The sequence below is a fragment of the Camellia sinensis genome, chromosome 3 (genome assembly GCF_055761805.1).
Source record: "Camellia sinensis isolate YWXY chromosome 3, ASM5576180v1, whole genome shotgun sequence".
Taxonomy (NCBI): Eukaryota; Viridiplantae; Streptophyta; class Magnoliopsida; order Ericales; family Theaceae; genus Camellia; species Camellia sinensis.
In genome coordinates this window covers 139,762,822-139,772,273 of record NC_138963.1, presented here as the reverse complement: position 1 = coordinate 139,772,273, position 9,452 = coordinate 139,762,822, and the positions used below count along the sequence as shown (strand labels likewise).

The following is a 9,452-nucleotide window of genomic DNA, read 5'->3' as shown; positions in this document are numbered from 1 at the left end:
AGCACAAGACCTGTCCAATGTGTGAAGACCAAAATCAAGGCGGTCGTCAGCAATAAATTAGAAAATTGTAATTTATTTATTTTAATTAGAAAGTTTACAAAACCGTATATGTGTTTCCCTCGCAAATAATTGTTCTTTCCTTATTTCATTGTAGGGAATGAAAAAGTTTAGGTAATTATGTGTAGATTTCTGACCACACTGTCAAATTAGTACTTAGCTGGAGAGTACCGGCAGAATAGATTAAACCCGAATGACCTGTCAACAAAAAGAAGAGATTCCGACGGTGGTTCGTCCACCCGGGACACTCCGACGATCAAGTCAGTTATCTCTCAAAGATAGTAAAAGTGCTTAACTCACTATTCAGAATATAAAAAGTATACCTTAGACCTGTGAAGGTGCCTCTCTTTTATAACCAACACAAACCTAGTCCCAATAGAAGTCTAGGTTCAATGGACTTAGGATTACTGCTAATCTTGGACTGCCAGTAGGATTTAGATAAACTCTCTAAGAATCTTATCTTTACCCAAACTGAAGTCTTCTCCCATTCTAGAACTCTTGTCCCTTATCCGCTTATCCCGGATTTCGGTATTCTTGCAGATAACCTCTGTTTAGCCGAGATGATCTCGGCGTCATAACCAGGACACGTGGCACCTCGGCTGGCACTTTGGTGACACCTCGGCCACGTGTTATCATTCAAAAATTATGTCCCCACAGTAATGATTTTTAAAAAATGGCCCAATGGATTGGTAATTCATTATTTAAAATTAAAAAATGAGCAAAATCATATATATATATATATATGTGTGTGTGTGTGTTTGAGAGTATGATTTATTAATTATTTTTTAAAATTGAAAATTCAACAAATTTAGATTGTGCTTGTGGAGTTTTGATATGCCTTCTCATTAGAAACTCCATTTTTTTTTTATATAGCACGGAAAAAATAAACTACATATATTTTGTGTGATAAATAAATCATTTTAATATTAAATTATGTCTATGCATAAAAAATTATTAATTATAAAAATTGTTGAGAATAATAATATTACAATCACTTGATAACAAAAATAACGTGTATCAAACTAAACAAAACATTAAAAGAGAGAAATTCTATAAACTTAGAAAAGTTATCATAAATTTACTTGGATTTTTAAATCAGTGGTGTATATTATTATTGTGGGATCAAATTATGAATAAATATCAACTTTTAATTATACTTTATAAGTAGCTTTTAAAAAAATTTAATCTAAGTTTGTTGCCTTGCTCATAAAAAGAATTTCTTACAAGAAAAGTGGGCTTAAAAGACGGAACTTTTTGCGACGGTACAGCTTGCTGTGGCAAAAAATGTGACCTTTTGAGACGGCACAACTTGCCGTTGCCAAAAAATGTGATTTTTTGAGACAGCACAACTTGCCGTCACCAAAAAATGTGACTTTTTGAGACGGCACAGCTTGCCGTCGCCAAAAATGTGACTTTTTGAGACGGTATAACTTGCCGTCGCAAAAAAAATGTGACTTTTTGATACGACACAACTTACCGTCCCAAAAAATGTGACATTTTGAGACGGCACAACTTGCCGTTGCAAAAAATAGAGGCTTCGTTTGGTAAGCATCTCAAAATATAGTTTCAGCCATTGATTTGAGTATGTTGTTTGTTTGGAGTTTTCAAATCATAATTCTACACCCATTTCTCAAAACCCAATTCAAAACACAATCATTACTTTTCAAAACTCATAACCAAACATATAATTCAAAACTCTTTTCAAAACTCAATTCAAATCAATATTTTAATTTTTTAAATATTTTAAATATTTAAATATTTTAAAATTTAATATTTAAATGTGTTACAATTTTTTTAATATTTTTAAATATTTTAATTTCAAAATATTACGATTTTAATTTTTAAAATTTTAAAATATTTTATAAAAATAAATTCAAACTCTATTTTATAAAAATATTTTTAAATATTTTAATTTTTTTGTTATGTAGTTGGTTATGATTTGAGTGTAGAGTTGTGAAAGTAGTATGGAGTTTCGAGTTATGTGTTTGGTTATGAGTTTTAAAAATAATTTCTTAATTGAGTTTTGTTTTATGTCTTTGGTTACGATTTGAGTGTAGAGTTGTTTTTAAATTTAAACTATTAACATTTAAAATTATTTATATTTTTTGAATATTTAAATTATTTAAATTTTTAAGATTTAAATTTTTTGAATATTTATTTTAATTTTTTAGATTATTTAAATATTTATGATTTAAATTTTTTGAATATTTATTTTGAAAAAAAAATTATTTCCTTTGTAGTATGTCAATTAAAAAATTGATTAATGTTATTTTCTGTTAATAATAATTTTTTTTAATTGAATTTTAAAAAGAGTTTGGTTAAGAGTGTTGATCAGAATTTTTAATAGTGTGGAAGTAGTGTATTTTGTTATGAGTTATAAACTCTGTCTGTCTCTCTCTTTCTCTCTGTGTCTCTGTCTCTCTTCTTTTTCTCTCTCTCACTCATCACTCATCACTCTTCTCTGTCTGTCTGTCTGTCTCTCTTTCTCTCTGTGTCTCTCGTCCATCTCTCTTTTGTCTATCTCTCTCATCTCTCTTCTCTCTCTATCTCTCTTCTCTTTATCTTTCTCACTCATCTCTCCTTGTCTCTTTCTCGTTTATCTATTTTCGCTCTTTTTTGTTCTCTCTCTCTCTCTTTGTCTATATCTTTTCACCCATTTTTTCATTTTCCTCTCTCTCTTCTGTTCCTCTCTCTCACTCATCACTCTTCTCTCTCTGTCTATCTGTCTCTCTCTCTCTCTGTGTCTCTCACACATCTATCTCTTCTCTCATCTCTTTTCTCTCCCTGTCTCTTTTGCTCATCCCTCTTCTCTCTATCTCTCACATCTCTCTCTGTCTCTCTCGCTCATCTCTCTTCTCTCTATCTCTCTCTCTGTCTCTCTCGTTCATCTCTCTTCTCTCTATGTCTCTCTCGCTCATCTCTCTTCTCCCTATCTCTCTCTATGTCTCTCTCGTTCATCTCTCTTCTCTCTCTGTCTCTTTTTCTGTCTCTCATTCTCTATCTCTTTATCTTTTTGTCTCTTTCTCCCTCTCTCTCTCTCTTCTCTTCTCTTTCTCTCTCTCCCACTATGTTCGTGTTGCTCATTCTCTCCCTTCTGTCTTCTCTATTTACTGAACTCCCTCTTGATTTATCTATCCACTACAAGAAAATGCATTTTTAGTGACCACTTTGTCTCTCTCTTGCTCATCACTCTGTCTCTGTCTCTCTCTGTCTCTCTTTCTCTCCTCTATTTGTCTCTCACTCATCTCTCTCTCTCTCTCATCACCCATCTCCTTTACCACTTTCACCACTACTGCAAACGTCATTCCACTACCACCATTACTACCACAGTCGCCACTTCACCTCTACGACTACCATTATTACTACCATTGCCACCACTCCACTACCACCACTACTACTACTGCCACTATTACTACCATTACTTCTCCTTCACCCCTGCCACTCCATCTACTCTACCACTATCACAACTTCACCACTAATCTCCTTCGCCATCACCACCACCATCATCTCTTATCCACCACCTTCACCACTACTGTCGCTCCCTCTCCTCTACCACAAAAAATTAGTTCATGATTTTTAATAACAAAAAAAAATGGGCCGCAGAAAAATATTTTTCATTGACCACAGAAAATTAACTTTTATTTTAGTGGAAAATATTTTTCATTAAAATATTACCCCTACTTCTACCAAATAAAAAATAATAATATTTTTTTTTCATTAAAATAAAAATGAAACAAATAAATTTTCAATCTTAGTAATTTAAAAAAAAAAGAAATTTTTTTTAAAAAAAATTCATTAACTACAAAAATATATATATTTTAACAAAAAATAATTTTTTTGACAACGGCAACCCTCGTCGCAAAAAAAAAAAAAAAAAAAAAAAAGAAGAAGAAGAAGTTAAACAGCATTATTTTATTATTTAAATTTCATTTCTGACCCAAAAAAAAAAAATTTATTTTTTATTTTTTATTTTTGTATTCCCGTACCCTTTTTTTTCCATTCAATCTCAAGCCCAAAAATCCCTAATCTCTTCTTACCCCCCCCTCTCGATCGACGGCGAGCGGCGAAGGAGCAACGTCGGAGGAGGAGGAGCAGCGTTGGAGCAGCAGATCTTCCGATGTTGCCTGGCCTCACCAAGTCCTACCCTGTCACTCCTTCTCGTCTGCGCCTCACCTACGAAGATGTATGGCTCAGATCTTCCGTTACAGTTCGCCTTCACGCCCTGGTTCATCAAACTCTTCCCTAACTGCCGAGGTCTCTCTCTCTCTCTCTCTTTCTATATATATATATATATATATGTATGTATTGATTTGATTAGCTCGCCTTCACGCCTGTTACTACAACGTTTACTTCTTGGGAAAATCTATTTTGTAGGCAAATAAAGTTAGGATTTTTTTTTATTTTTTTATTTTTTTTTTGGTGGTGAAAATTTAGAAATATTTGTGCCTTGCAAGGATGAACTTTATTATCTGTTTATGTCTCATTGTTGTGCTCTAACCTTTTGCTTACTATCACATGAAAGACATATACAACAAAAAGGGCAGTTGGGGTTTGGATACAAAAAGAGAAGCTGAATTTAAAGGCATCGAAGTGTAGAATTACCTTTCTGATCCTCCATTAAAGCTGTGTAGAGAGAGATACACAAACTACCACAAAAGGTTAGTAAAACACATCATGTGTTGTGATATCTTCCATTGGTATATTAAAGGAGAAATTGTAAATCAATGGCATTATTTTTGGTACAACACATAGAAAGGACTTTTACCATGCAAGCAAAAAATTTGCACCACCATGAAAATGCAAAATTTTTTTTACTGTCCCATTGATTTGTAATTTTCCCTATATTAAATGAAGATTCCCTCTTTGTCATAGTGACTTTAACCATTTTATTTAGCACCCCAAGCATTATTACTTTCAGTAGAAGCATAGTTATTATCCATACATGACTGGGGAAATATAGAAAGTACCAGTAAGCGGATGGTAAAAGTTCAAGCTTGAAAAGATTGATATTCATTTGTTGGAATCACTTTTTGTTTGTGGCTTCTCCAAGGGGCTCATTGTCAATTTGAGAGGTCCATTAGGATTGTGATGTTTTGTGGTTTTTGCTGTCCCAAATCTCTAGCAATTTAGCAGCCCTGGTTGAATAGAGTTTGTGTCCCATATGTAAAGTATCCTATGCTTGTAGGCATTATTTTTGGTGTTTACATGATTTTATGCTTGATACATTTGAAAATTAGTAACGTGCTTTTTAAACTTTGAAGTTCTTATATATTATTACACAACTTTCAATAATCACAATTAGGGGCATTCATTTAGTAGTCTCATCTTACAATATTTATTTAGTTGAGGTTTAGGGAGACGAGTCAACAAAGTTTTTTTTTTTTCTTCTTTTCTTTGATAGGCGTAGGGAGACAACAAAGATATGAATGATAAAGGGGTACTTTTTCTTAATCATGAATTACGGTATGATAAATCTCACCAACCACAAAAAGATTATGAGGAATTTCATATCAATATTGATGTGCCCTTCTACCCTTTTGATTGTTCACTGGAGGGAGAAAACTCATGTACAAGCAAGTTTGTTGACTTTGGGGATTCAAGTCCTTTGTAAACTGCTATAGAACTAAAATTGTGACTGTTTCTGAGTTATTCCTAAATTTTTAAACTTACGAGAGCACAAACCAAAATGCAATATACTTAAAAATTGCAGAAATTGAAAACATAAAAATAAAATCCATACCCAACCATATATTAGAGACTCCTTGAAGATGGATGAACACGGAACTCATGTATAGGCATCTTATTAGACTTCCCCAGTCATCTTTGGATAATAAGTGTGTACTTCAGTTTGACTCATAGAAGCCAGATCTTGAGCTTGATATATCTCTGACTGCAAAGAACATTCTCAGTCCTGAACAAGTTAAAACTTCTCCATTACCAAGCCTTTAAATTGCCTCCAAATTGTGTTTGCTGATGGAAATTATATGTTCAACTCTTATACTGAACAACTTCAATGGTGTCTGAAACTGTGAACCATGAAAACAATATAATGATTGCTGATGAACTGACCAATTCCGATCTAGTTTATCCCTAACTATCAAATCCCACTTTCGTAAATGTGAAATGTAGTTGATTTTCTGTCAAGAACAATGAATTTTGTAGCATACGTGACCTTCATCTGAATGGATGAAAACTGCAACTCTTTTATCTTGGCATCCTGTTTATCTTCTTATAATCTTAAATAGATTTACAGTTCTGTAGAGAACCTTTAAAAAAAAAAAAATTGTACCACATTATATTCATCGAATTTTGTTATATGCCCTTTTGGTCTTCTTCAATATGTATCAACAATCATCAAGGTTTCTAAAGATTGTGTAAAATAGTTAATGGCAGATTCTGAAACATAATTTTAGTTGGCGTCCATGAGTTGATTTCTATTTTGTTTTGTGGACATATTTCACTTTCCCTTTATAAAGACTTCACATCATTGATTGCCTAACTGGAATAGATTGTTTATCATAATATTTTTTATTTCAATAATTGGTAATTGGTGGAAAAGAAAGCCACTATCTTACTTTTTCCAGCATGATATAAGAACGAAAGACTAAACAGAAAAATAAGCATCTTTTGGACTTGTTTGCAGGCACGACCCTTTGACTTTAACCATTTTATTTTATTTTTGATTTTCACAATTGAAAATGGAGCGAGCAAAGGGAAATTTTGATGAAAATGCCAAAGGTGAAAATAACCATTGTTTTTATCCGTGTGAATTTTGGTTTGTAGAAGATTTACGGATCAAAAAGAAAGAGAAGGGGAAATTAATATATATATATATATACTTAGTGGCAGTTCTAGAAATTTTGTTCAATGAAATGATTCATATTTCCCTCCCTCAAGGTGAAGTCCAGCAGACCAACTATTATTGAGTGAAATTATTCCTAAAAACTATGTTCTAGTTCAACTCAGTTTAATTTTTAAATTTATTTATTTATTTTTGTCAATTTCAAAGAACTAAACTTGAATTTGTGTGTGTGCATATATATTGGTTTGCATACTAGATTGACTACAAAATAGTAAACAAAAAAGATTAAATTGATCTCAAATGGTAAACAAGAAGTATAGATTGTCATAAAAATTTTATTTTTACATACTTTTCATTCAACTTGATGTGATCATATGAGAAATCCTATAAAAAAACTAGATACATTATATGTATTCAGTTAGTTGTTTTGAATTTGATTGGGGTCAACTAAACCCCATACTCCAATGCATCAATCTCATCTCTCTTACCCTCTAGCTTTATTGCTTGACCAATAGAATCATGATTGTCATATTTGTCACCATGTTTGTCCTCTACGATTAAAACATGTACTTGTTTTTTTAATGCTTGTATACCTACTAATACTAATCTCGTACAATGTTTTTCTAAGTATACTCTCTGCAAAACAATTGTGTTTTGACTTTGATGTCATTTACAAAATTAAATAGAACTTGAAGAAATTGTGTGCATTTGTTTTTTAATTGTGTGCTTTGTGAAGAAAATGAGGAAAATATTGATATGCTTGAGCTGTGTTTGTTGTAAAAAATTTCAAAATGTACTACACAAAGTCTTAAAAGCTAACATGCTGACGATTTCAAGAGGTCACCTTTTTAAGCTGTGATTTGTGAAGGAAAAAAGAAGATATAAAGAGATATAACTGTTCCTTCATTTTTTCACAATATTCCAACACAACCTTGACATGTTATCCCCACCAAAACACACACAAAAGAAACAAGTTTGTGAATTCCAGAATTCTAAGTTCAATTCCATGTGATAATATCGAATGGGATTCAATTTTAATGAATAGAATTTGTGTTATATGAATTTAACTGGTATGTCTAAATGGTTTAGTATCATGGAGTATCTTGTGTTTCTTCATGCTGTAATGCCATAAATTATTTCTTCATGCTGTAATGCCATAAAAGAAATTTAAAATAAACTCACATTAATTACCGGTGTGAATGTCTTTTGCTGCATTGCCACATGAATTAGGATTAGGGGACGTGTCTTTGCTATAGTCAAGGGAGGACAACTAAAGAGATTTGCAGTTAACAAAAAGGTTTTGTTATTTGGAGGGCGCTGAATTGCAACATGAAGGCATGGTGGGTTATCTAATAAGTGACAAGTATGGTTTGCCACGTTTCAGATAGTTCACACCATGCTTGACTTGTCACTTGTTAGATGGCCCATTATGCTTTTATGTAACAATTTAGAGTAATGCTAGATATGCTTAGGCCTTGTTTGGGAAGTTTGCCATTTTAGTATGTTATACCCACGTTTAGTACAAGCTTTTTTGAATTGAGAATGATACCAATATTAGGCACTTCAGAAGGCAATTTATACACAACATTACACTTCCTAATAATACATATTAACACATAATTATATTGTCATTAATTTTTTTTTTTCCAGATATTTCCGGAGTAGGAGTTTTGCTTCTTGTGGATTTCATGCCTGTGAAGAATGTCACTAATTTTTATTTTTCTACCATGGAGAATGCTGAGGAAAACTTCTAATTTTGATTTGTGTTATTTTGAATTATGAATAACATTATGTATTTAAACATCATATATGTATTATGGAACATTATGTACTGGGTTAATTTTGTTAATGTATCGTTGTGAATGCAAGAATATATTTATTATCCAGAAATTATTATTTCTAGACAGGAATTTTTATATTATTATGTAATTATTGGTTTTTTTTTTAAATTGTTTTTCATTGAATACATGTAATTTTAATATTATTTAATTAATTTACAGCAGGTTTTTTTGTTTTTTTGTTTTTTTTTGCGACGGCACCAAATTGTCGCAAAAAACAGATATTTTATACGTTTCAATAATTTTTAATAAAAGCCTTTTGCGACGGAACTATTTGCCGTCACAAATAATCTTTTAGCGACGGCTCATTGTCCTGTCTCAAATAGTTTTTTAGCGACAGCAGGTATCTCTGTCGCAATAAAAATTCTTTAGCGACATCATTTTTGCAATCTCAAATAACACCTTTAGCGACGGCAACATAGCGCCGTCTCAAAAAATCTCAAATTTTTTCATATTAATGGCGACGAAGAAATTCCGTAGCAAAAAAGTCACTTTGCCGTCGCAAAAAAAAAGGCGACGGCAACGTGCCATCGCTAAAATCTTTTTGCGACCCACTTTGTTGCGACCCTCCATTTGCTGTCGCTAAAAGTCATTTGTCATTGCAAAAAACCTTTTGAGACATTTTGAGTATTTGCGACGGCATTTTGCCGTCGCAAAAAGTTAATTTTTTTGTAGTGAATTAATTGATTATGTTAGCAACTCTCTATCTTTGATTTTATCTATCAATGACACATGTATATCATATCAAAGTATAT

The 9,452-nt window shown here is 32.2% G+C and overlaps 1 long non-coding RNA gene across 1 annotated transcript; it reads left to right on the top strand.

The window, feature by feature from the left end:
* The first annotated feature begins 4,055 nt into the window (after positions 1-4,055).
* LOC145821136 (uncharacterized) lies at positions 4,056-8,777 on the top strand. Its single transcript, XR_014363175.1, has 3 exons — positions 4,056-4,311; positions 4,580-4,715; positions 8,510-8,777. It is a non-coding gene; the product is annotated as an uncharacterized LOC145821136 (long non-coding RNA).
* The last annotated feature ends 675 nt before the right edge of the window (positions 8,778-9,452 follow it).